We start from the raw sequence: 27,446 nt of genomic DNA, 5'->3' as shown, positions 1-27,446 counted from the left end.
CCCAGCACACCAACCTACTTAGTTCCCTTGAAAGGTGCTCAACTGGTCCTTCCACCACTGAAACCTGACGGGTATGTAGATATGAGTCAACAAAGGCCGAGGTGAGAGGACCTAAAACCCCAGCAGCGCATTTCTGCCTCTTATCACCGAGGCCGGGCTCGGCTCTGGAAGCGGCATTGTGCCCTGTCACCGAGTGGGTGGTTCTCACTGCAACCACGGCTCCAGACTCGGTCAGGAATGCCTTAGTCACAGCTCGGCAACTTGGGCAATGGGAGATTACTTCACATCTGACTTCCCTTAGCTGTCACTGCCTCCAGGAAGCCACAGGGTGGGCCCTGCAGCCGAGCACCTTGTCATCGGAGGGCCGGGCATCAGCCCTGCTGACCTGTGCAACCCGCCGGGAACGGGCCGTTCAGGACGGCCCTCAAGCCTGGTTCTTGGCTTCGTTATTAATCTGAGGGGCTTTCCTCATGCTGAGTTCCTGAGTCATCTCAGCTTACCCTTTTCGATATCTGACGTTAAAGGACAATCTAGTGCTCAGAGAGTACTGTTTATATTTAAGCATTAACTTATAAACACACTGAATATTTATTCAATGTTAGTCACATCTTTCTATCCAACCCTGGCGGTGGCACTGTCATCTGGCCCACAAGCCTACTGCCATGGAGAAGCGGAGGGGAGGGGACCTGTCCCACATGATCTCAGAGCCCGGCTGGAAGCGGCTGGGGGTTCCGGGCAGGGCCGATGTGCTGACTCCGGAGAGCCCCCAGCTGGCGCCCCTCACATCGCAGCAACGACCGCCCGCTCCCTGTCCGGCCATCTTTCTGACTCAGGCCACCCGGCCCCCTTACTTTACCGAGGGGGGACTGATGCCCACCAAACGAAATGACTGTTTCTTGACAGGCACGCCAGTCGACTGCAGCAATCAGAAGAGAAAGCGCAGCCCTGGAGGAGGTGTCTAAAGCAACGGCGCGCAGAGCAAGGGGAGCTGCGTGGCGGCCTTCCCGCACGCCCGACCCTGCGAGAGGTGCCTAACAGGCCGTTCTCCACACAGTAGCCAGAGGGAGGCTTTGAAAAAGTAAGTCAGACTCTGTCACCTCCCTAATCAAAACCCTCAAACGACTTCATGTCATACTCAGCACAAAATCTAACATCCTTAACCTGGTCGATTAGTCCCATTCGATCTCGCCCCTGGGTACCACTCCCACCCCGATTCTCACTGCTCTCCCCTTTCCTCGCACTTCACGGTCACGCTGGCCTCCTTACTACTCCTCAAGTCTCCCGGCCTGCTCGTGCCCCAGGGCCTTTGCACATGTTAATACGGCTGCCTGGACTCTCTTCTAGTTACCTGCAGGGTTCTCTCCCCCGCTTCATTCAGGTCTCTGCTCAGAGGTCACCATCTCAGAGAGACCTGGCCTCGCTATAGTATCTGGTCACTCACCCTGCCCTTCCCCCATCGCAGCCCTGATCACTACCTGACATCATATTATACGTTTTCCCCACTGGCCATCTCCCTGACTACAGGGTCAGCCCACAAGGGCAGATAATGAGCATCAGGTATAGCAACTGAGTAGAACTGTTCAATGAATGAGCATCGGATTCTAGAGTAGCTGGGCTGGCAAAGCGTGGCATACAATCATGGAGCGGTTTTAGATTCTGGAAAGCACAACACAGGCACGTGATTACAGTGCAGTTTGTGAGGCTATGTTCACCCTTCTCCCCTCTCCCTCTGTCTCGAACACCTGACTTGCTGCTTCCTTCAGCATCCCAGGCCTCTCCCTTTGAGCTCAGAGTCAGGACACCACGAATTCCTGCCCCACTGCGGAGACGACCAGGCGCTGCGCACAGGGAATGTGACTGGCCCCCTGCAGCAGGCCCTCACCAGCATGCTGGACACGGCCAGCACTCAGACCTGAGGTCTCCACAGACCTGAGAATGTCCCCAGCAGCGTTAACTCTGAGGTCAGACAGACAAAAGCTGCAGAAGGGCAGTGGGAAGGACCCTGGAGAGCATCTGACCTACAACCGGGAGTCGGAGGGTCCAAGGGGTAAGCAGCTCACCCAAGCGGCAAACCAGAAAGGGGCGCCAGCTTCCCAGGGGAGGGCTGTGCTCGCTACCCGTTTAAGTGGGGAGGCTGAGCGGACACGGGTATCTGTGTCAGAGGCACCTCTGCACCTGGCACACGGTGGGAAGGAAGGATTGGCAGGCTGGCAAGAAGGAAGTCAACCTGGGAGGAAAAACCTTCACCCTACGCTTCCCACTCGGAGCGGAGCAGCGTGCGTGGGGGCTGAAGCCGAGAACAAGCTGTTAAACCATCATCGTCACGTTGAAGGGCACACGAACACGCCTACCCATCTCTCCAGCCTGCGTCCCTGCGTCCCTGCCCCAGGGCCTTTACATGTGCCTGGCATGCTCCCCCCTCTACTTGCTTCCTATTCAGTCTTCAGACCTCGGCTCGACCGTCACTTCCAGGCGTCACACTTTCCTGGCACAGTGCTTGGCACATAATCTAGTGCTCCATGACTCCCCGTGGAATGAATGAAGGGAGTCGGTGAATTCACTACGACACACAGAATGTAAAATTTGCATGAACCACTAACGTGAAGCCTGCAGACTGAAAAGAACTTTGGGACTGGGAGCGTGCCCGTGTGGCAATCCTCCAGGACACTTTCTCAGCTCATGGAACCCCTGGTGTTTCAGTGAAATTTTCATGGTATCCCTAGGCCAAGAGAAATACCTAATCGTTCCATTTAGGAGTAGTTGGATCCAAACAACCCCTGAAAACCCAGCTTTGCAAAGACACAAAGTATCAAAAGGAATGTAGAAGATCAAAGGAATGTAGAAGATCCCACCGTTGATACTGAGAATCACCCCAAGCTGCACCAACGAGGACAGACGTGGACTTTCCCTGAGAACCTCTGGGCGCCGGCTATGGTGCCTTGAGGCACCTTGATACAGTCTGGGAAACAAGACCCTGTGACATAAAATCACTCTCTTCTGCTGTGTGAAATATTCTGATGGGAAAATTTTGACCATCCTGCTTGGTGAGCGTCCCTCCATTTCAGGTGTGGTAGGGTGACCATGAGACAGTCTGAGGTCCCCACAGGCCCTCCAAGGAGCCTCTGGGAGCCCTGTGTGATCTTTCTGCCCATTAATCATCCATTCTTTTACACTTAGTGGAAAGGAGGAACGCCAAACACTACAGAGCTCATGGGGCCAAAAGCAACATTTGTCAGCAACAGAAAACAAACAAACAAACAAAAAAACCCAAAACGGCCGTGAGAAAATAGAGTACGTTCTTAAGTAGACCAGGCTCTTGCCAAAGCTCTGCCTCCAGCTGTGCAAATCCCTTACTTGGCAGTAGGCGTTCATGTCCTCATCTGTAAGGTTAGACACAGAAAAAGGGGGTACATCAAAAGACTAGCCAAGTAGGTCTCGCCCACCCCAAATAGGGCAGGTCTGATTCGATCTTTTATTACAAAGTAAGTCTGTACGTAAGTTTTCACTTTTATCATAAAGACAATGTACATTCAGAAACGGGCATAGATAGATAGATACCTAAGATAGATAGAGAGACGGGCGCTATTCCTCCTGAATTTCACCAATTAGCCAGTTCCCACTGATGCTGAAGGTCAAAGGCAGCCACTCCAGTCCCCAGGCAGCCAGACACCCTGCAGAGCAGGGCGGACAAATTGCTGGCCGCCCAGGCCAAGAACATGGTGGGAGCTTCGTCAGCTTCTGAAAGGGCAAACGAGGCAAGAACAGAAGGGCTCTTTCTCCATCGGACTGTTTACAACACCAGGGGCGTAAAATCATCCTCCAGGGAGTATCTGTGGCTTTGCCTTCGCTGTACGTAACTTCTGGTCAGTAAATGACTGATCAACCAAGCTGGCACTGACATCACAGAGAGCCGGCCATGGATGCAGCAACAGGAGGGAAGTAAGCCAGCGAGTGAGTCAGTCGGCCCCTTTAGCAAGCACAGAGCCCAGGCGAACAGGCACTGCCACCTCCAGGCAGCCCAGATCCCCCCAGCTGCAGTGGGAGCAGGGTCTGCTCAGAGTCACAAAACTCGTCCATGGTTCAGTGGCTCTAAGACAGGGGGAAATCCTCCGGGAAACCAAGCCTGCTCTTGCCTAATAGCTCATCCTGCAGGGCCTGAGAGATACTCAGGGGAAAGTGCCTCCCCAGGGCAGCCTGCTGAGAGCACTGCAGCCGGCACACATTCCCCTCTGGCTACAGTGTCCACCTCGTCAGTCACCTAAACCGAGACAAGACAGGGCGGCTTTCTTTAAGTTTATCCTGGTTAGGATTCACTCAGCTTCTTGAATCTGTAGGTTTAGGAACTCTTCAGCCATTATTTCTCCAAATACTTTTTCAGTCCCACCATCCTTCTCTTCTCCTTCTGGGACCACGATGACATAAATGTGTTTTGTTATTAGTCCCACAGGTCCCTGAGGATCTGTTCAGTTTTATCAGTCTAGTTTCCCTCTGTGGCTCAGACTGGGTTAATTTCTATTGTTCTGTCTTCAAGCTCACTGGTGATTCCCTCTGCCGTCTCCATTCTGCCGTGGTGCCATACACTGAGTTCTGGTTTTCTTTTCTTTTTTTATTTTTTTTTGTTATAGTATTTTTCAGTTCTAAGATGTCTGTTTGGCTCTTCTTTATATCTTGTATGATTGTCTTTTCTCACTCAAGTTGAGATTTTCCTAGTTCTCAGTATGGTGATTTTTAAAATTGTATCCCGAACGTTTTGGGTATTATAAGTCTCTAAATCTTATTTAAATTCTCTCTTTTGTCAGGCCTCTTCCACCGTTGCGCTGGTGGGAGATGGAGGGCACCAACTCATTGCTGTGATTTGTAGGCATATCCCAATGCTTTCAACACCATGGGGAGGCCAGGCGTAGGGGAAAATGGAGCTCTGAGGAAGAAGAAGGTCAGATAGTCCAAACAGTCAAAGAAGGGTCACCCAGGGGCCAACCTCTGAGCCGGGTGATGAAAAATGACCAGGGTCCAACAGTCAGGTAAAGGAGGTAAGAGTCAGGACTTCCCTGGTGGTCCAGTGGTAAAGAATCCGCCTTTCAATGCAGGGGACGTGGGTTCGATCCCTGGTCAGGGAACTAAGATTCCACAAGCCGCAGGGCAACTAAGCCCGTGAGCCACAACTACTGAGCTCACGTGCCTCAACGAGAGAGCCCGCGTGCCACAAACTACAGAGCCCACACACAACTAGAGAGAAGCCCATGAGCCACAACGAAAAGATCCCGCATGCCGCAATGAGGACCCAATGCAGCCAAAAAAAAAAAAAAAAAAAAAAAGAAAAGGAGGTAAGAGTCGTTCCAGACAGAGGAAGCACATGCCAAGGTGTAAATGATAAAAGAGCAGTAGTTACAAGAATCTAGTGTGACTCAAGAGTGGTATGATGAGATGCATGTGTATGTATGGGTAAAAGGCTGGTGAGGAAGAGAATGACCTTTAAAAACAGATTAAGACCAGTTTGCAAAGGGCCCAGGAGCCCTCTACGTGTCTAAGGTCTTTGAGCCCTGGTTGCAGATGGTGACAGGGCGAGGGTGTGGCATGATTAGAACCATGTCATAGGGTGGTAACCCTGAACAGTGGTCACACCCAAAGGATCAATGCAGACATGGAGCTATGACCAAGGCATCCTAGACTAGAACACTCTCAACATTCCATGCAGATGCCCAAATGCCCCAGCTGACGACCTTTCCCCCACTTAACAGGGCTTACGGGTGGGATGTGGAGACGCATGACTGGCACTGTGTCTGATGCAGTGACGTGAAAGAGGAAGGCAGCCAGGGGAGCTGGATCTGTGAAAGCATGACTCGGCGAGAAGCAGGCAGAAGACCTAGCATCACTCAGCACAAATGCGGCTGACAAAGCCCCACAGGCGCTGACCACAGGAACTGCAGCCGGTCGTGGACAGCCACGTGCGCTTGTTTCTATCAGCCTCTCTGGGGCCTCGGCCACCTGGCCTGAACTCCAAGTGGGGCAAACCCACAGATCCCCTAAGGCAATGTACTCTGGGGCATTCTGAGGGTATAACTTAGTAACCCTACTAAAAGTTAGCACAAGGCAATTTATGGGTACAAGAGACTTCACAGGAGTTCTGTGAGATAATAGAAAAATATATATATATATATATACACACATATATATATGTATACACACACACACACACATATATATATGTCTCTGCCCCCAGCCCCTGGCACGGAGCTCCTAAAACTCTTGTAATTTCCTAGGTGATAAGAGCACTTGGAGCATCTTTTGTTCAAATGCAACTCTGGGTAGGCTCCTGTGCAGGGGCTGGTTACCAGAAAGACCAAGCCATGAACAGAAGCTTGGAATTGTCAGTCCCTGCCTCCACTCCTTTCTCTAGAGAGGGGTGAGGGGCTGGAAATAGAGTGAGTAACTGATCATGACTACATGAGGAGACCTTCCTAAAACCCCAGAAGTGTGGGGCTCAGAGAGCTTCCAGGTTGGTGAGCACATCCATGTGCTGGGAGAGTGACCCTCACTCTACAGGGACACAAACTCCTGGGTTCTGGACCCTCCCAGACCTCACTCTATGTATCTTTTCACCTGGCTGTTCATCTGTATCCTTCATCATATCCTTCAATAAACTGGTAAATATAAGTAAGTGTTTCCCTGAGTTCTGTGAGCTGCTCTAGCAAATTCATCAAACCCGAGTAGCCGGCTGTGGGAATCCACATTTACAGCTGATTGGTAAGAAGCACAGGTGACAACCTGGGCTTGTGACTGGCATCTGAAGCGGGGTGTGGGGAGCAGTCTTGAGGGCCTGAGCCCTTACCCTGTGCGGTAACGGAAGACAGAGGTTCACACACTCTCCAAGAAGAATTTTCTGACAAAAATATGTAGAAAGAAAATGAGCTGTTGTGAGGCGTGGCCCCCCACCTCCATCACTGGAGATGTGTCAACACAAGGCTAGGTAAACTGTGCTTAATGACAGAGTGCCTGCCACCCCAGGGGCCTGGGACACAGACCTGCCAAATTAATGATCATTAAACTGAACCGGCTGATTGGTGACGATGCCAGGAGGAAAACCCCTAGTCTCTGACCTGAGTTAATACTTCAACACTGATTCCTGGATCTTCTTTCCCTGAGCGCGTTGAAACACACACACACACACACACACACACGCTTCTAGTTCATGTTAAACAAGAGCAGCTATGGAAAGCGAAAGCAGACAATGAAGCTGTGACATGTGATCCACGGCACATCCTAAGGACTCAGGAAATAGGAAGAGAGACGGGGAGGCACAGGGCAGACTCTGAAAAAAGGGGGAAGTACTAACTCTTTCGATTAAGAAACTGGTCCCAAGAACAGTCCGTGCTTCCCACAGAGCCGGGCTTTCGGCTTTTAAGGAGGAGCATCTTCAGGGGTAAATGAGTCTCTCAGCCCCCAAGCACACCACCATCATGTCTGTATGACATCTTTTCAAACCCAACTCCCTCTGCACAGACACAAGTGCTGCTCCCTGATGGGACTTCACTGCTCCTTCTGGCCCCAAGAGGAAGGACTTGGTAAACCGTGGCGGGGAAGGAATGCCTGCCTCAGGCCTCCTGGACCAGGCACCTCGAGAGCCCTTTGTGCCCCGCGATTCCAGTGATTCCTTTTGTGCCTGTACAGCCTCTAGCGACAGGGGACTCAGCACCTCCCATCTCAGTCTCACCCCGCTCAAATGGTTATCTTAAAGGATGAAAGGTCAGGCAGAGGCTAACTACCCACAGGGCTGTTTTCTCTCTAGAGTTTTCTTTCATTTTTTCCATATATAAATACATTATACACACGCATCTACATACACTCATTTAAAAAGTAGATAAAACGTATTCTACTTTGTAACACAGTTTTTCACGTTGCTAAAGAATCCTTTATAATGATATTTTCTTTGGCTGCCTGATGGTCCACTGATTTGACGTACCATTATGTAATGACTTTCCTATTCTGCGTTTATTAAAATATTTTTGAGCACTTAAATCTATATGGGCACCAGAGAGAAAAGATGAGAAAAACATGGCCCGGCTGTGCAGCAGTGCGCAATCTGGTCAAGGAAACACAGAAGACACTGCGGTCAAATGTGAGAAATGCTGTAAAACCACTGTTTACAAAGTGCTGTGGGGACAGAGGGGAGAAGTGAGTAGCTGCTCCAGGGAAACGTGGGCACACTGCACGCAGGGGTGATTTTGGCAGGGTTGTCTCCAACTTCTCACTCTGAGTAACAGATGCACGGGTGCCCATGTAAGCAGGCACGGGGCCTGGCACTTTTGGGGTGTACGTCAATGTCTCAGCCACTCTACACGGAAATTACTATTTTCTCCTTATAACGATGACATCAGTACTCAGGTGGGTTTGAGTGGTTTGCCTGAGGTCACACAGCTGGTGAGGGGTGCAGTTTGAATTAAAATGTGTGTCTGTTACTGACGTCCATTCTGATTTCTTCCCTAAATAATATTAAGAAAAGTATCTTTAAACAAAAATCTTTCTCTTTAAAAAAAAAAATCCTTGGGGACTTCCCTGGTGGTCCAGTGGGTAAGACTCCATGCTCCCAATGCAGGGGCCCGGGTTCGATCCCTGGTCGGAGAACTAGATCCCACATGCATGCTGCAACTAAGAGTCCGCATGCCGCAACTAAAGATCCCACATGCCCCAGTGAAGATCTCGCGTGTCGCAACTAAGACCCGGTGCAGCCAAAATCAATAAATTTTAAAAATTAAAAAATAATAATTAGGGCTTCCCTGGTGGCACAGCTGTTAAGAATCCGCCTGCCAATGCAGGGGACACGGGTTCCAGCCCTGGTCCGGGAAGATCCCACATGCTGCGGAGCAACTAAGCCCGTGCACCACAACTACTGAGCCTGCACTCTAGAACCCGTGAGCCATAACTACTGAGCCTGTGCTCTAGAGCCCACGAGCCACAACTACAGAGCCTCCGTGCTACAACTACTGAAGCCCACACGCCTAGAGCCCGTGCTCTGCAACAAGAGAAGCCACCGCAATAAGAAGCCCGTGCACCACAACAAAGAGTAGCCCCCACTCGCCACAACTAGAGAAAGCCCGCGCGCAGCAACTAAGACCCAATGCAGCCAAAAGTTTAAAAAAAAAAAAAATTTAATTTAAAAAATCCTTAAATTCTTGACTAGATTTGAATTCTTAGAACTCTTGACACATACATTGCTCTCAAATAGATCAACCTCAGGCAGAATGATCAGGAAGAAAAGAAGACGTAAATCACCAATATAGGGAATGAAAAAGACATCAATAGATTCTATAGACATTTAAAGGGTAATATGGGAAATTATGAACTTTATGTCAACATTTGATAACTCAGATGAAATGGACAAATTCCTTAGGCACAAACTGTCAGAGCTCATTTGAGAAAAACAGATAAGCTGAAGAGCTCTCTAAAAGAATTCAAATTACTAGTTAAAACCTTCACCAAAAGTGAACTCCAGGAGCAGACAGCTTCACTGGTGAATTAAATCAAACATTTAAGGAAGAAATTATACCAATTCTGTACAAATTCTTTCAGAAAATAGAAGACTTCCCAACTCTTTTATGAGGTGTGTATTACTCTGATACCAAAACCAGACAGAGACAGTACAAAAAAGAAGGCTACAGACCAACATGCTTCGTGAACACAGATGCAAAAATCTAAAATATTAGTCAATCGAATTGAGCAATATGTAAAAAGGATACTATGTCATGATCAAATGGAGTTTTCTCCAGGAATACAAGGTTAGTTCAATATCCAAACATCAATGTAATTCACTATATAAACAGGTTTTTAAAAAACCCACCTGATTATCAATGGATGGAGAAATTCAACATCTATTCATGATGAAAAAATTCAGTAAACTAGGAATAATAGGGAACTTCTTCAACCTGATAAAGAGTCATGGACATGTTATTATAATAATAGTAGTACCCACTTCACTGGGTTATTGTGAGGATTAAACAAGCTGAACTTGTAAAGGGTTTAGAACAGTGCCTAGCACAGAGTATGTGCTGTAATAAATGTAGCTGTTACTACTATGAAAAATTCTTTGAACGACAAGAAGTAAACAAGAAGAAGTATTAAGTACCCATAGACATGAAAAAGAATGAACTATTGCACGCAGTAACACAGATGAATCTCACAGACGTAACGCTGAACAAGGGAAGCTGAACACAGGAGAGTACCTTACTGTAGGATTCCACTTATAGCTGAACTTCAAGAAAAGGCAAAAAATCTACGGTGACAGAGGTCAGAACAGTGGTTCCCTTTGGGTCAAGAGTCATAAGTGGAGGAAGAGGCACAAGGGAAGGTTCTGGCATGCTGGACTATGTGCAGTATCTTATCTGTGGTGATAGTTACAGGGGAGTTTATCTACGTAAGAATTCATCATTAAAGATCGTACTGTATATAAGTATATACACTGTATATAAGTCACACTGCAAAATAAGTATCCACAATACAACAGCATAGGTACTATGCCCCAATGATGTAGAAATATTTATGTATGTATATACATAAGATGATATGTGAAAGGATTACCAAAATATTATCTCAGGGGTGAGATTTTAATTTTATCCCCCACTTTATTTTTATTTTATTATTATTATTTTTAAAATAAATAAATTTATTTATTTATTTATTTATTTATTTATTTTTGGCTGCGTTCGGTCTTCGTTGCTGTGTGCGGGGCTTTCTCTACTTGTGGCGAGCGGGGCTACTCTTCGTTGCAGTGTGCACGCTTCTCATTGCAGTGGCTTCTCGTGCTGCGGAGCACGGGCTCTAGGCATGTGGGCTTCAGTAGTTGTGGCACGTGGGCTCAGTAATTGTGGCTCACAGTCTCTAGAGCACAGGTTCAGTAGCTGTGGCGCACAGGATTAGTTGCTCCACGGCATGTGGGATCTTCCCGGACCAGGGCTTGAACCCGTGTCCCCTGCATTGGTAGGCAGATTCTTAGCCACTGCACCACCAGGGAAGACTCCCACTTTATTTTTAATGTATTACTTGCTTCTTTTAAAATAATGGCTATTTACCTAATCAGAAAAATATTTTTAAAGCTGTTTTCTTATGGGGAAAAAAAAATGCCCAGATCCTTGGGTCTGGTGACTCTCTTCTTGAACTGTGCCTCTCACTGAGCCCAGCACTGCTTGTACCAGCCCCAAACTGGATGCTTACGTTTTCCATTCCAAGTAATGGAATGCTATGCAACAGTTAAAAAATAGTTAAGCGGAGCTAATGGTACTCTCATTGCAAGACTGACAAAATATATTAAATAAAAAAGAAAGTTATATTTTCATTAGGAAACCATTAATGAAATAAAAGAAAAATTAGGTATTTCTCCAGAAATATGATCCAGGAAGATATATACAATAGTGATTTCCTCTAGGAAACACCTAGAATATGATTGGGGTGTCTAAAGGGACCTTTGCTTTGTCTGTTCTTTTTAAGGAGATGGTTGGTATTCACGTGTTACTTCTGAAATTAAATACATGGGAGCTGGATTTCTTACTGCTGAAGGAGGGAGGTACAAATACGGGAAGAGAGACTGGGGAATGAACGCTGTGGGGCTGGACTGAAACTGGAGACACCAGTATACACAATGGTTTCTTAATATATAAAGATGCACATAGAAATGCATGTGATTTGTGTGTATTTCCTAGTTTTGTCTGCTGAGAGGGCCTAGAAGTAATGATACCCTAGGAGCAAGGAGCCATCTAGCACCCAAATCTTGGTTTCTAAACATCATTCTCCATCCAAAGAGACCAGGGCTCCTTGGAGAGATGGCTGACTCGAGAATAAGGGCAGGAAAAGTAGTGGATGAACCTGGATCACCTTGCTGTGCCAAAGGGTAAGGAAGGGCTTGAAGAATGACAGGGACATGGCTAAAGAACACAGGAGTCTACATGAGGGGGTTCCCACTGGGAAATCTGGGACAACTTGAGCATTAAAATAAATACCGTCAGTGACAGACTATAACCCAAAAGGTCAAAGAATAATGCAAGAGTCAATACTGATATAAATACATAAATGAATAAATAAACACATAGGTGAGAAAGGAAAGTTCTTCCTTAGAGTAGAATGTGAGCTAACAAATGCAGAAAGAATGAAGGGCTTAGAAAATCACCAGTTGGCAACCACCATAGTAATAACTGTTTCAGACAAGAATCATGAGTACTAAAACCTGTGGGTAAAAGTCTGATGAGAAGCTATTGATTCCATCTGGAAAAAACCAGAACTTCCTGGTGGAGAGCCTAGCTAACACCACCATAACCAAGGGATCAAAGTCCAATACTGGCACAAGGACAAAATACCATTTCTGTGACATTCCCCGAAAAACATAATCTGAATCTTATCACGTGGAAACATCAGACAAATCCACACTGAGGGACATTCTATAAAGAGATGGCCTGACTTTTTGAAAAATGTCAAGGTCATGAAAGATAAAAAAAGACTGAGGAACTGCTCCAGATCAAAGGAAACTGAAGAGTGGCTACAGTTCAGTGCAATCTTGGACCAAGAAAAAGAAAAAAGATCTTTTTTTTTTTTTTGCTATAAAAGACATTAGTGGGAAATCTGAATAACTGCTATGATTAGACAACATAGTATATCAATGTTAATTTCCCGATACTGATTATTATACTATGGCTATGTAAGAAAGTGCCCTTGAATTTTAGAAAAGAAACACTGAAGTACTTAAGAGTAATTCATATGTCCATATGTACAACTTATCCTCAAAAAGGTCAGGAAAAGACATGATAAAAAGAGAGAGAGACACGCATTGGCGAGGATGTGGAGAAAAGAGAACCCTCGTGCACTGTTGGTGGGAATGTAAACTGGTGCTGCCGCTGTGGAAAACACTATGGAGGTTCCTTAAAAAACTAAAAATAGGACTACCATATGATCCAGCAATCCCACTTCTGGGTATTTTCCCAAAGAAAATAAAAACACTAATTTAAAAAAATATATGCACCCCTCTGTTCACTGTAGCATTTTTTACAACAGCCAATATACGGGAGCAACCTAAGTGCCCTTCCATAGATGAATGGATAAAGAAGAGACGGTATATGTATAAAATGGACATTACTCAGCTATCAGAAAGAATGAAATCTTGCCATCTGCAACAACATGGATGGACCTAGAGGGCACTGTGCCAAGTGAAATAAGTCAGACAGAGAAACAAGTACCATATGAATTCACTTATACGTGGAATCTAAAAAACAAAACAGAAATTGACTCAGATTCAGAGAACAAACAGGTGGCTGCCAGAGGAGAGGGCGGGTGGCGGGTGGATGAATGAAATAGCTGAGGGAAATTAAGAGGAACAAACTTCCAGTTACAAAATTAAGGAGTCACAGGGATGAAATGCACAGCATGCGGAACAGAGCCGATAATATTGTAATGTCTTTGCATGGTGACAGACGGTAATTAGACTTATCATGATCATTTTGTAATGTACAGAAATATTATGTAATGTATAGAATATGTCGTACACCTGGAACTAACATAGAGCTGTAGGTCAATTACACTTCAATTTTAAAAGACAGAGAGAGAGAGTATAAGGTAAAATGGTAATATTTGGGGAATCTGCGTAAAGAGTATTCAAAAATTCTTTGCACTAATTTTGCAACTTCTCTGTAAATCTGAAACTATTTCAAAATAAAAAAGTTAAAAATAAATACATGTGGGGCTTCCCTGGTGGCGCAGTGGTTAAGAATCCGCTTGCCAATGCAGGGGACACGGGTTTGAGCCCTGGTCCGGGAAGATCCCACATGCCGCGGAGCAACTAAGCCCGCAAGCCACAACTACTGAGCCCACGAGCCACAACTACTGAGCCCACGTGCCACAACTACTGAAGCCCACACGCCTAGAGCCTGTGCTCCGCAACAAGAGAAGCCACTGCAATGAGAAGCCGGCACACCGCAACAAAGAGTAGCCCCCGCTTGCTGCAACTAGAAAAAGCCCACGCGCAGCAACAAAGACCCAATGCAGACAAAAATAAATAAATAAAATAAATAAATTTTAAAAATAAATAAATAAATGAATACATACATACATGCTTACTGAAGAAAATACGCTAAATTTAAAACCATAAAGAAAACATAACCCAAACACCTATTTGTTTTTGTCCCACCCATTTTTTACGTGTATATTGTAAAATATATTTATTTTTAACATTATTGGTTTTATACTACATATAATTTTGTCCTGCTTTTTTCATTTATTAAATTGTGAAGCTTAAAAAATCTCAAATGTTCTTCCAGCCTATGAATATAGAGCAGCTTACTGGATATTTTCACTATTATAAACACCACCACCATAAACAGGATAACTGATATCTTTTCAAGATAAATCTTTGTGCACCTCTGATTATTGAGTTTCTGAATATATCTTAGAAATATTTCCGAATCAAAGGGAATAAATATTTTTAGGACTCTTGACTCACTGTCAAATTATTTTCCAAAAAGCAATTTATTTTCAACGTTTCTCTGCAGCCTTCCCTCTGCAAGACATATTGCTAACCTGGGGAGGTGAGAGTAACTCCACAAAGCACTGCATCCCCAGAAGGCTGGGAGGGAAGTAAGGTAAAAAAACAAAAACATGGGGACTTCCCTGGTGGCGCAGTGGTTAAGAATCCGCCTGCCGATGCAAGGGACACGGTTCGAGCCCTGGTCCGGGAAGATCCCACATGCCGCGGAGCAGCTAAGCCCGTGTGCCACAACTACTGAGCCTGTGCTCTAGAGCCCATGAGCCACAACTACTGAAGCAAGCACGCCTAGAGGCCGTGCTCCGCAACAAGAGAAGCCACTGCAATGAGAAGCCCGCACACCGCAATGAAGAGTAGCCCCCGCTCAACACAACTAGAGAAAGCCCGCATGCAGCAACGAAGATCCAACACACCCCAAAATAAATAAAATCGATTCTTTAAAAAACAAAAACAAAAAAACCCCTACATATAAGAATCAATAAGCACTCCAGGGAGGCCAGAACACCTGTGCCCCAGAAGGATGGGCAAAGAGAAGAAACTGGAGAGATGGATATACAGACAAGATGGGCCCTCTCCACCACGGAAACCATACCCGGTAAACGAGACCCTCTGTGGTACTAAGTGGGAAAGGTGTGCAGCGGGAGGTGCAGGCCCAGGGTCACAACCACACACCAACCTGGGGACCACAGCCTGGAGACACACTAGTTCCACCTCTCAGCTCTCCTCCTGCTGTGAGTTACTCATCACCGGCTCCTTAGTCCCCTAAGCCCGCCTCTGTGTGAAGGCTGGAGGGGAGACCGTCAAGGCAGGGCAGTGGGTGACTCGGAAAGAAAGAACCAGAGTCCTGGGAAAGCACATTTCAATAATCATTTACAGATGATTTGTGTCTAAAAACAGATCATACGTTTAAACTCCCTACGTCACGACATTTACACACACACACACGAATCTTAGAATCTCTGTGAGCCTCAGTGCCTTCATTTGTAAAACAAGGATAATATTACTACTTCATAGGGGCTGTTGCTGAAATTATATAAGACAATACACGCGCCTGGTGTGACACCTGCATAAGGAAAGACGTTGTTAACTATTGTTCTGTCCTGCGCCTCGTGTTCTGGATGTGCGACACCCAGGAGGATGCGGGTAAATGCCAGAACACGTCAGCTCTGCCCCTGGAAGCCAGTCTGGGTGACTCCCAGAAACTCCTGGATTTCCTTAAGAGTTTAGAGAAATATGGTCTGGAGACACCCAAAAGCTCTGGAGAAACCCGACCTTTACTGAGAGGAAAGTAAGCATCTGGGTTCTGACGTCTAGAGCTCCCAGAGTCTGCCCCGTCCCGCCTTTCAGGGAACCTGAGCCATCAGAGGACTCGTCCCGAGACCTGCCTCAGGCTGAACTGCAGTGGAAGGACCACCACCCCTCCCTCCCCCACTGCCTCCCCCAACCGCTGCCAACAGGAGCACGTTGAGTTTCAATTCATCATCTTTCAACCATTCTTGATGGGCTCACCTTGACTTACATCTGGGTCCTTATATCTGATGCAATACAAGTCCTCTAACTAAAGGGATGGAAGGTGGTGGGGTGGACACAGGCCCCAGAAGCTACTGTGAGGAGACAGGAGACGGTGCCTGGCAGAGGGCAGGCCAGAAGAGAGCTCGGAAGGTCTGAAATGACTCAAAAAGGCACAGCAACAGCACTTCTGGGCTTTAAGAACACACAGGTTAGGACTTGGAACCCCTGCCAAACCCCGGTGCTCCTCTGTCCGCATTTTTCTACCATCAGCAGACAAGGTCAGCTCAGTCTTTGTCAACTTCCACCGACCAGAATGGAAAGGTGATGGCACCTCTATCCAAACTCACCTGTCTGCTCTGGCGTGAGGAGTAACCTGTCCTTGTTCCAAACCATCTTCACAGGAAAATAAAACAAAACAAAATAAATAAAAACCTACCTACCTTTATTTATTTATTCCTTCACAATGACAGTGTTACATCAAATTTCCAAATGCCTCCATTTAGTATCCCCTAGAGAAAGGGAGTAACTACTTTTCTTTAATCATCTATTGACTCTGGAAATATGACTCTATTTTTCAGTCATATCATAGGAAACCAAGACCACTTTCCGAAAGTAATATTCGAATTTCAACTAAAAATCATGACTTTTCTAACTAGAAGTGGTTTCACAGAGAAGGGACCATAACATTGAGGGGAACCAAACAGCCCTATCTTTTCTCTGATTTCTCTCCAGTCCATTGGATTATAAAACAGAAAAACTGGGGCAGGGGAACATAGTGAAAAGGGTGTGGGACTTGGCAGCAGTTCAGAGAACCAAATTTGGAGACTGGCTTGACTACCACCTTAGCAAATTACTTCTCACTGAGCCTTAGCCAACAAAGTGGGCTTTTTTAAAAAAATTTGTTTATTTACTTTTGGCTGCACTGGGTCTTCGTTGCTGTGCAGGGGCTTTCTCTAGGTGCGGAGAGTGGGGGCTACTCTTCGTTGAGGTACGCGGGCTTCTCATTGCGGTGGCTTCTCTTGTTGCGGAGCACGGGCTCTAGGCACTCGGGCTTCAGTAGTTGTGGCTCGCGGGCTCTAGAGCGCATGCTCAGTAGTTGTGGCTCACGGGCTTAGTTGCTCCACAGCAGGTGGGATCTTCCTGGACCAGGGCTCGAACCCGTGTCTCCTGCATTGGCAGGCGGATTCTTAACCACTGCACCACCAGGGAAGCCCACAAGGTGGACCTTTAATCCTTGTTTGGCTTTTGCACAAATGATGCTTGTGGAAACATTCCGCAAAGTACCATAGAAATATTGATGGTGATGTTGATTTGAAGACAACTGTCCAAAGTGAAATTGCCTTGAGGAGAAACACTCCACTCATATCAAGAGTGGCTCTGGGACTTCCCTGGTGGCGCCGTGGTTAAGAATCCACCTGCCAATGCAGGGGACACGGGTTCGAGCCCTGGTCCGGGAAGATCCCACATGCCACGGAGCAACTAAGCCTGTGCGCCACAACTACTAAGACCACGTGCCACAACTACTGAAGCCTGCGCGCCTAGAGCCCAGGCTCCACAACAAGAGAAGCCACCACAATGAGAAGCCCGCGCACCGCAGCGAAGAGTAGCCCCCGCTTGCTACAACTAGAGAAAGCCCGTGTGCAGCAACAAAGACCCAACGCAGCCAAAAATAAATAAATTTATATTAAAAAAAAAAAAAAAGAGTGGCTCTTCCACGTCCATCAGGTAGGTCACGTGCCTAGCACCCTGCCAGCTAAACAGGCGAAGACAAACTAGGTCAGGGGATGTCCCCTGCCCTTCTATGGAAAGAGACAAGACCCACAGTTACTTCCTTGCCAAAATGAACAGTACAGATTCTGGCCAGCGCAGCTCACGGTTGGGCAGGGGCTGGCTTAGGACGGCTTCTTGATGGGAGAGGGTGCAAAATGGCAGTGATGGGGGGGCAGGGGGAGAAGAGGATCCAGAAGGGCCTAAAGGGAAAATGGGGGCATAGGTCTAAAGAAAACTAAAAACGAGTTCAAAATTGCTCTGCCACTTACAGTTCTATGACTTTGGGCAACACTCAACTTCCCTCAGCTGCTTTCCTGTCTAAAATGGAGAATCATCATCACTGATAACTCTGAAAGGGCTACTGGGAGGATAATATGCGTAAAACTGCACAGAATGCATGGTAGGCACTCAAAGAACCTTGGTGGATTACTTCTCTCTCCCATTCGTATTCTTCAGGGCAGAAGCAGATTAAAATAAGCCATGCCAGGACTTCCCTGGCGGTCCAGTGGTTAGGACTCTGTGCTCTCACTGTCGAGGGCCTGGGTTCAATCCCTGGTTGGGGAATTAAGATCTCACAAGCTGTGTGGTGTGGCAAAAAAAAAAAAAAAAAAAAAAAGCTGTGTCCTCTCTGCTGCATCTACTGCGGGGATGAAGCCCAGTTTTAACAGACTATTAACACTCCAGAAAACATGGACATCACTCTGAAGGGACACACGGTTATTGTGAAGGGCCCCAGGGGCACCCTGTGGAGGGTCTTCAATCACATTAATGTAGAACTCGGCCTCCTTGGAAAGAGAAAGAGGCTCCGGGGTGACGAATGGTGGGGAAACAGAAAGGACCTGGCTATCACTGGCACTATCTGTAGTCACATACAGAACACGATCAAGGCTGTCACACTGGGCTTCCGTTACAAGATGAGGTCTCTGAACTCTCACTTCCCCGTCCACACTATCATTCAAAAGTAGTCTTCTTGTTGAAATCCAAAATTTCTTGGGCAAAAAATACATCCGCAGGGTTCGGATGAGGCCAGGCGTCGCCTGTTAACTATCTCAAGCCCAGGAAGATGAGTTAGTTCTTGAAGGAGGCGGCGGTGAACGTGTATCAAAGTCGGCTGCGTGGATTCACGAGCCACAACAGTTCAAAACAAGGATATCAGAAAAATTTTTGGATGGTATCTATGTTTCTGAAACAGGAACAGTTCGGCAGACCGATGAATAAGATCTAAGTTATCCCGCTACAGAAACAACAAGTCTGCGTCTAAGCTCAGGCTGCCATAACAAATACCACAGACTATGTAGCTTATACAACAAACATTTACATAGTTCTGCAGGCTGGCAAGTCCAAGATCAGAGCATCCGTAGATCCAGTGTGTGGTGAGAGCCCACTGTCTGGCTTGCAGACAGCTGCTTTCTCATATCCTCACATGGCGGAGAGCAGAGAGCAAGCAAACTCTCATGTCTCTTCTTATAAGGGTACTAATCCCATTCACAAGGGTTTCATGCTCATGACCTAATTACCAGCCAAAGGCCCCACCTAATACCACCACATTGGGGGTTAGGATTTCAGCATATGAATTTTAAGGGGACACAAACATTCAGTCCATAACAGTCCAATTTATCTGTTTTTTTTTTTCTTTTGCTGCTTGTGATTTTGGTGTCATACCTAAGAAACCATTGCCAAATCCAAGGTCATGAAGATTAACCCCTATGTTTTCTTCTAAGATTTTTATAGTTTAGCTCTTACATTTAGGTCTTTGATCCATCTTGAGTTGATTTCTGTATACAGTGTGGGGTAAGGGTTCAACTTCATTATTTTGCATACAGATACCCAGTTGTCCCAGCATTATTTTTTCCCCTATTGCATGGCCTTGGCACCCTTATGGAAAAAAAATCAATTAACCATATACGTATGAGTTAAGTTCTGTATTCTCAATTCTATTCCATTGACCTATCCATTGTCTATCCTTATGACAGTACCACACTGTCTTAATTACTGTAGCTTTGAAATAAGTTTTGAAATTAATGAGTCTTCCAATTTTGTTCTTTTTCAAGATTGTTTTGGCTATTTGGGGTTCCTTGCAATTCCATAGGAATTTCAGAATCAGCTTTTCCATTTCTGCATAAAAAGCCATTGGGATTTTGATAGAGATCGCACTGAACCTGTACATTGCTTTGTGGGGGTGGGGAGCACGAGGATAAGGCCATCTTAACAATATTAAGTCTTCCAATCCAGGAAGATGAATGTCTTTCCATTTAAGTCTTCTTTATTTCCTTTCAGCAATGTTTTGCAGTTTTTAGTGTAAAAGTCGTGCACCTCCTTGTTTAAATTTATTCCTAAGTATTTTATTCTTTTTGATGCTATTATAAATGAAATTGTTTTCTTAATTTCCTCTTTGGATTGTTCACTGCTAGTGGAGTTTTTAACCACAGAACAAATAAACATCTATGAGTCCAGATATAAATAATGAAATAAATAAACGGGAGAAAAAGAACAACTCTTCCTCACAGCAGGATTCCAACGAATAAATGTAGAAGGAAAGAGGAAAACAGAGAATTACCATTAGACAAATACCACAGTAAGAACTGTTGCAGACAAGATCTACCAATGGATGTGTTAAAATCAGTGGGCAAAAAGTCCTGAGGCGGGGTAGGGTGGGGAGGACAGGATTTACATAGTCTCAAAGTATTTCCTCCAAGATACTTATTAACTACAAAGGGAAAAATAGAAACTTCGCAGTGGAGAAACCCTGCGGACACCAACCTAACCAAGAGGTCAAGGCAGGCATCACCTGTAATGAACCCCTGAGACAAGGCACTGAGAAGGACACACCACCAGTTTTGTGGTGTTCTTGCCACAAATGCATAACCTCGCTCCAATCACAAGAAAGCACTGGTCAAACCCAAAGTGAGACTACCAAACGTAAAATGGATGGCTAGTGGGAAGCAGCTGCATAGCACAGGAAGATCAGCTCAATGCTTTGTGACGACCTAGAAGGGTGGGATAGGGAGGGTGGGAGGGAGGCTCAAGAGGGAGGGGATATGGGGATATATGTATACATATAACTGATTCATTTCGCTGTACAGCACAAACTAATACAACATTGTAAAGCAACTATACTCCAATAGATATTAAAACAAACAAAACAAAACCAAACCCAAAGTTAGGGGCATTCTACAAAATGATGGACCAGCCATCTCCTAAAGCATCAAGGTTATGAAAGGGGAAGGAACTGATACAGACTGGAGGGGACTCAGGAGGCATGACAACTCAGTGCCAGGCGGGGTCCTGGGTAGGATCCTGGAGCAGAGAGAAGATGAGAGGAAAGACTGGTGAAACTCTAATGAGGGGCAGGGTTTCGTTCAGGGGCTGGTAAACTGTGGTTTGCAGGCCAAGCCTAGCCTGCTGACTACTTTTTTTTAATTTTTTTTTTATTTTTGGCTGTGTTGGGTCTTCGTTTCTGTGCGAGGGCTTTCTCTAGTTGCGGCGAGCGGTCCTCTCACTATCGCGGCCTCTCTTGTTGCGGAGCACAGGCTCCAGACGCGCAGGCTCAGTAGTTGTGGCTCACGGGCCCAGTTGCTCCGCGGCATGTGGGATCTTCCCAGACCAGGGCTCGAACCCGTGTTCCCTGCATTGGCAGGCAGATTCTCAACCACTGCGCCACCAGGGAAGCCCCCCTGCTGACTACTTTTGAAAACAAAGTTTTACTGGAACACCATCATGCTCATTCATTTACAGATGATCTATGGCTGCTTTCTTGCTAAAACAACAGACTTGGGAGCTGTGACAGAGACCTTCTGGCCCCACAAAGCCTCTAGTGCTCACTATCTGACCCTTTACAGAAAAAGTTTGTCGACCCCTGGTGTATAGTTAATGATATTCTACCAGTCTTAATTGCCTGTTCTTGCTAACTTTATTATAATTTTGCAAGATGCTAACAAGCTAACCCAGCTTTAGGGGAAGCTGGGTGAGAAATGTAAGAAAACGCTGAACTATTGGGGCTGGCCAAAAAGTTCATTCAGTTTTAAGTAGAAATAAAAGACATGGGTTTCCCTGGTGGCACAGTGGTTAAGAACCCGCCTGCCAGTGCAGGGGACACGGGTTCGAGCCCTGGTCTGGGAAGATCCCACATGCCGTGGAGCAACTGGGCCCGTGAGCCACAATTACTGAGCCTGCGCGTCTGGAGCCTGTGCTCCACAACAAGAGAGGCCGCGATAGTGAGAGGCCCACGCACTGCGACGAAGAGTGGCCCCCGCTTGCCACAACTGAAGAAAGCCCTCGCACAGAAACGAAGACCCAACACAGCCATAAATAAATAAAAATTAAAAAAAAAAAAAGAACCCACCTACCAGTGCAGGGGACACGGGTTTGAGCCCTGGTCTGGGAAGGTCCCACATGCCACAGAGCAACTAAGCCCGTGCGCCACAACTACTGAGCGCGCGCTCTAGAGCCCACAAGCCACAACTACTGAGCCCACGTGCCACAACTACTGAAGCCCTTGCGCCTAGAGCCCATGCTCCGCAACAAGAGAAGCCACCGCAATGAGAAGCTCACGCACCGCAACGAAGAGTAGCCCCCTTTCGCTGTAACTAGAGAAAGCCCGCGTACAGCAACAAAGACCCAATGCAACCAAAAATAAATAATAAATTAATTAATTAATAAAATAAATAAAAGACATATTTTTCATTTTTGCCAAGAATTTTATTGAACAATGTATTCGCTAACTGAACGAACTTTTTGGCCAACCCAATATTTTTGCAATTTTTCTGTAAGTCAAAAATTGGTTTAAAACAAAAAAGTTTTTTAAAAAAAATCCAGTAGCATCCTTATTGTGAGGCCTTCCTATCAGCCCCCCTAGACACACCTCATACACTGCTGCCTGTTTCTGCTTCACTGTTTTCCCTCCTAAGAATGTTCTTCGCTTTCTTTCCGTAGCCATCAAAGCTATATCTTAATGGGTTAACTCGAATGCTACTTCCTCCATAAAAGCTTGGCTGCCGGCTTCACGCTCACACTCAGCTCCGGCACCTGGCAGCCTCTGTCTCGGGTTATAGTCAGTTACCTTCCCGTCCACTTCTCTGACCTGATTATGAGCTCCTGAAGCTCAAGTTATGTCTTACTCGTCACCTGAGTAAGGACCGTGGTTCTCAAAAACCCAGCACTGAGCACTGCAGGAGAGAGAGGCTGCAGTCCTCATCAGCACCTCGTGCGCTGCCTACTCGCTAAGCAGGGGGCGGGCACGGGGACAGCACTGACCCCACGGCCACCACGTGCTGAGCACCGCGCTAGGTGCTTTACACAACCACTTTCTTTTGACTCTTATGATTAGCCTGTTTAGATAAATATTTCACCCATTTTTACAGACACGGACTTGAAGACCTAAGGAACCAGAAAATCACTGAAGGTCTCACAGCCAGCAACTCAAAGAGGGAGATTTAAGGGCCATACGAGACCCTCTCTGTCACTTCCTGTCACGGCTCTAGTCATCATCTACCTGCAGACGAGCAAGGGGGTGGCCCAACTCCTGGCTCATCTTCGTCCCGGTTGGTTCCCAGGCTGGCCTGTCACCCTAGGTTTGGCCAGCAGGAGACGGTGCCCTTCAGCAAAGACGGAGTCTCTGCCGGGGGTGGGGTGGGGAGGGACGAGGACAGGAGCCACACAAGGCTGTTGCGGGCAGCAGCTACACACGGTGATGGAGGCGCTGACGGAGGACGGCAGATAGACACGTGGCCACGCACTTCCCAGGGGCCAGCTTTTATCACGAGGTCAGGCCAGACCGCCGTCAGGCTCGGGCCTTGGATGGCACTGTTTTGATCCCCAGCTCTGCCTGCATTTCGCCTTGACATTAGGCCACTGCCATGCGTTAAAGGCTGGTGTCAATCAAGTGTGTCTGAGCACCAACTGAAGGTCATCTCCGTGATCTCTGCCTGCCGAGTCACACCATGCTTTTAAATGGTAGGATGTGGGCAGTGGGGTTATCGAAGGTCACAACAGAACAGCATGAGCGAGTCAGTAAGAACCAGACCCCATGGGGACAGAGGACTGTCTCACGGCGTCCGTGAAAGTGTCCACGATTATTACGCCACCTGCACTAAACCAGGAGCTGCTGAGAGTTTTTGATTGCCTGACCATGTTCTCTTAGAGGGGAGGCAGACAAAATGCTGGCCTGACATTACACCACACTGTCACTCGGGGCAGGTACACTCAATCACTTGACATGCTCCCAGAAGCTGAGCTGAATGCTCCCGCTGACAGCCAGGGCTGTGAACTCGGCTGCAGCCAGCAGTGGGGACACGCTCGGGTTCCAGTGCATCGGCTGTGGCTTCCGGTTAGAAAAGACCCGCCTCACACAGCACGCATGAGGGAGGGGCTATGAGGACACAGGCCACAGCACCAGGGAAAGGTGTCCCCCTCCCAGCCCTGCCCTATGCCCCAAGTGATGTAATGCATAAGTTTTCATGATGTCCAGTGGAGGCCAGGTGTCTCTGCCAGGCTCTTGGCCTCCTTAAGGGGACTTGGTGCTTCAAGCAGCTTTTTCCTTGTGATGCCACCAACTCAACACGTAACTTGCAGGGCTTCTGTGATGGTGAGAAGACTGGGGGGGACTGGTCCCAGACCTTAAATGCTTCAGGGCAGAGGGGACACACCACGCTCCCACTCACAGGGCATTAGCTGAGGTTAACTTCCAGAGGGCTAAGGGATGGGAGGGTGGGGACAGAAATAGGCCGTGAGCAGTGAATGTGTCTGCCGCAGGTGTGCACAACTCGCTCGAGGTGATGGGGACTCAGTAGCACAACTAGTGAGAGTCTAGCTGCTCAAGGACTTGAGACTGATAAACCTGATTTTAAAAAATCGAGATATATTGGGACTTCCCTGGGGGCGCAGTGGTTAAGAATCCGCCTGCCAAGGCAGGGGACACGGGTTTGAGCCCTGGTCTGGGAAGATCCCACGTGCCGCAGAGCAACAGAGCCCGTGCGCCACAACTACTGAGCCTGTGCTCTAGAGCCCACAAGCCACAACTACTGAGCCCACGTGCCACAACTACTGAGCCCGCGTGCCACAACTACTGAAGCCCACGCACCTAGAGCCCGTGCTCTGCAACAAGAGAAGCCACCCGAATAGGAAGCCCATGCACTGCAACAAAGAGTAGCCCCCGCTCGCCACAACTAGAGAAAGCCCGTGCGCAGCAATGAAGACCCAACGCAGGGTCCCAGAATAAATAAATAAATAAATATTTATTTAAAAAAAAATCGAGATATAATTCACGCCCCCCCCACCCCAAATTCACCATTTTAAAGTGTACGATTCAGTGGTTTTCAGTATGTTCACCCATCGCACAAGCAGCACCACTAGCTAACCCCAGGACATTTTCATCACCCCCGCCCCACAAAGGAAATCTCTGTACCCATCAGCAGCCACTCCCACCCCTTATAGGCCTCCCCCCCACGCTTTGCTCTGGACATCAGGAAACTCGGGACAAATCCAAACAGCCTTGAGCAGCCATACGCTAGCTTATCCCTAGGTCCCCACCTGCCATCGTATCTATTTTTTTCTAAATAAATACTAATTGTAACAGCCGTTACCAGGTATGAAGCATTCACACTATGACTTTCTACTACTTAATGTCCTCCTTACAGCAACGCTCTGAGGTACAGGAGCTGTAATTAGCACAGAGATTAGAGTGCCTTGTCCAAAGTCTGGGAGCTGATAGGCGTTAGAACCAGGATTCAAACCCAGACCCACTGGCGTCAGAGCCACTCAATCATCCACCTGTATGCCCTTCACCACCTTTGTAGAACAAGGCAAAGCTGTAGACAGAAGCCGCCTCACTGCCTGGCCTGGGGTTCACCTGGCAGTTTAATATCCTGACTATACCATCAGGTGACAGCACTGCTGGGCTGGTGTCTGGCTGGCGCTGCCCTGCATTTCAGGAGCCCTCGTGCTCAGGAGGCCTGGCATGACACAGAGCTCACCATCTACCCGCTGCGTGACTGAATCCACAAAAGCTCCAGCACCTCTCTCGCTTCCCACTCGCTGGTACAGGATGCTGGCCCTTCAGCCGGGAGCACTGAACCACAACAAGTGCTGCCTGCTGAGAACTCCCGGCTCTGCCTACAGTCACCCGATAAGGGGCAAGAAGCCAAGCCAGGCTTTCCAACTTCCACAGCAAAATAGCCGGACACAGCGTGGAAGATGCGCTCAGGGCCTCCACTGTGGACTGCCTGCCTTCCGCCTCTGGCAAAGGGTCTCTCCACGCTCGCTCTCCCAGATCCCCCTGCTCTACCCCTGCCTGATAAAATACACCACTCTGGGTCTATTCTCTGGCTCCCATCCCCCAAAAAACTGCCCTGACAGTATTATAAGGGAGTGTGAAGTTCACTGCCTTTACCCCAGTGGGTCCCAGAAAGGGTGACCTGTGGTCACACTCCTCTGTTCTTTAGAACATTCCCTCCACCCTGGCCTAAGCCATCTATCTAATCCTGTCGATCTTGTCCACACACAGTGCAGTCCCAGCACCTCACAGGGGGCCTGGTACACACGAGGGGCTCTTCAAACGCCTCCTGAGTACGGAGGCTGCTGCCCCCTGCCTTACTCCGTGACCGTTATATGAAGCCCCAAGGACAAGTGCTTCTTGTGATAAACTGATGCGCTTCCTTTTTTCCATCATGTTTGCTGTGAATCCTGTCCTTCTTTCCTTGCCTTCCACGAAGCTCTGAGATGAATTTTGTGCTCCATCACAATGACTTCCCTTGACTGTCTTTTGGTATAATTACCTGCCTCCTGGGGCCTTCTCTCAATAACTAGGTTCTTTCCACGGTTCTTGGTTTTGCTGAGGAGGGTGTGGGCCTTGAAATTCAACAAACCTAAAATAAAACCCTGTTGAGCCATGAAAAGAACATGGGCCTTTTCCATGTTCTTCATGGGCCTTCCATGTAGGTAGACAGACCTTGGTTCAAACCCCAGATGTGCCACCTACACGCCACGGGACCCTGGGCACATTGCTTATTCAGCCTCGGTCTCCTTGCTGACCATCCTCACAGTGTTATGATCATCACATGAGATATGAAACACCTGACATACAAAAGACACTCAAAGGTTAGATTAGATCCCTTTTATTCATTTCATTAGAATTTTTTAAATAAACAAATTTATTCATGTTTTTGGCATCCAGGTTAACTGATCTAGAAATATCCAGAAAGACATAGAATACTATGATGGAGGGGCAGTACACAAGTCATTTCTTTCCTTCAATTAAAAAATAATTATTGAATAAACTATCAATGGCAGGAGGAACTTGAAACATTTAAAATTTCACACCTAGATGGAAACTAAAATCCTACAAAAAGTTCATATTGCATCTTAGAATAATCTTAAAAAACACAGATCAGACCCAATATTGGCACCTCAGTCAATATGCAGGAGAAAGCTCGGCAGTACACTCAGGAGAGAGAAACCATAAGCACTCATCTGCCACTCATCCAGGTAGCATTTCTGAGGGCCTACTTCATGCCCGGCACTATTCTATGTGCTGGCCTACACTCGTGGAAATGATGGGGAATTCTCTGTTCTCAGTGAATCCACATTCTTCTCCAACCCCCATATTGCCATTAGGGATAGGGAGAATGAGACTCCTTTTAATATAAGCCACTTC

General features: G+C 47.1%; 1 protein-coding gene and 1 pseudogene across 6 annotated transcripts in view; one reads left to right on the top strand and one right to left on the bottom strand.

Annotated features, from left to right (window-relative positions):
- POR (cytochrome p450 oxidoreductase) overlaps positions 1-27,446 on the bottom strand; it is a 74,073-nt gene that overhangs the window by 28,443 nt on the left and 18,184 nt on the right. The gene's annotated exons all lie outside the window — the stretch shown is intronic.
- LOC309646085 (large ribosomal subunit protein uL6 pseudogene) lies at positions 1,936-21,214 on the top strand (annotated as a pseudogene). The gene is made up of 3 exons: positions 1,936-2,047; positions 3,066-3,070; positions 18,466-21,214. The product of its transcript is annotated as a large ribosomal subunit protein uL6 pseudogene (transcript).

The sequence above is a fragment of the Balaenoptera physalus genome, assembly GCF_965194825.1.
Source record: "Balaenoptera physalus genome assembly, chromosome: 16".
NCBI lineage: Eukaryota > Metazoa > Chordata > Mammalia > Artiodactyla > Balaenopteridae > Balaenoptera > Balaenoptera physalus.
This window is presented reverse-complemented; position numbering and strand designations above follow the sequence as displayed.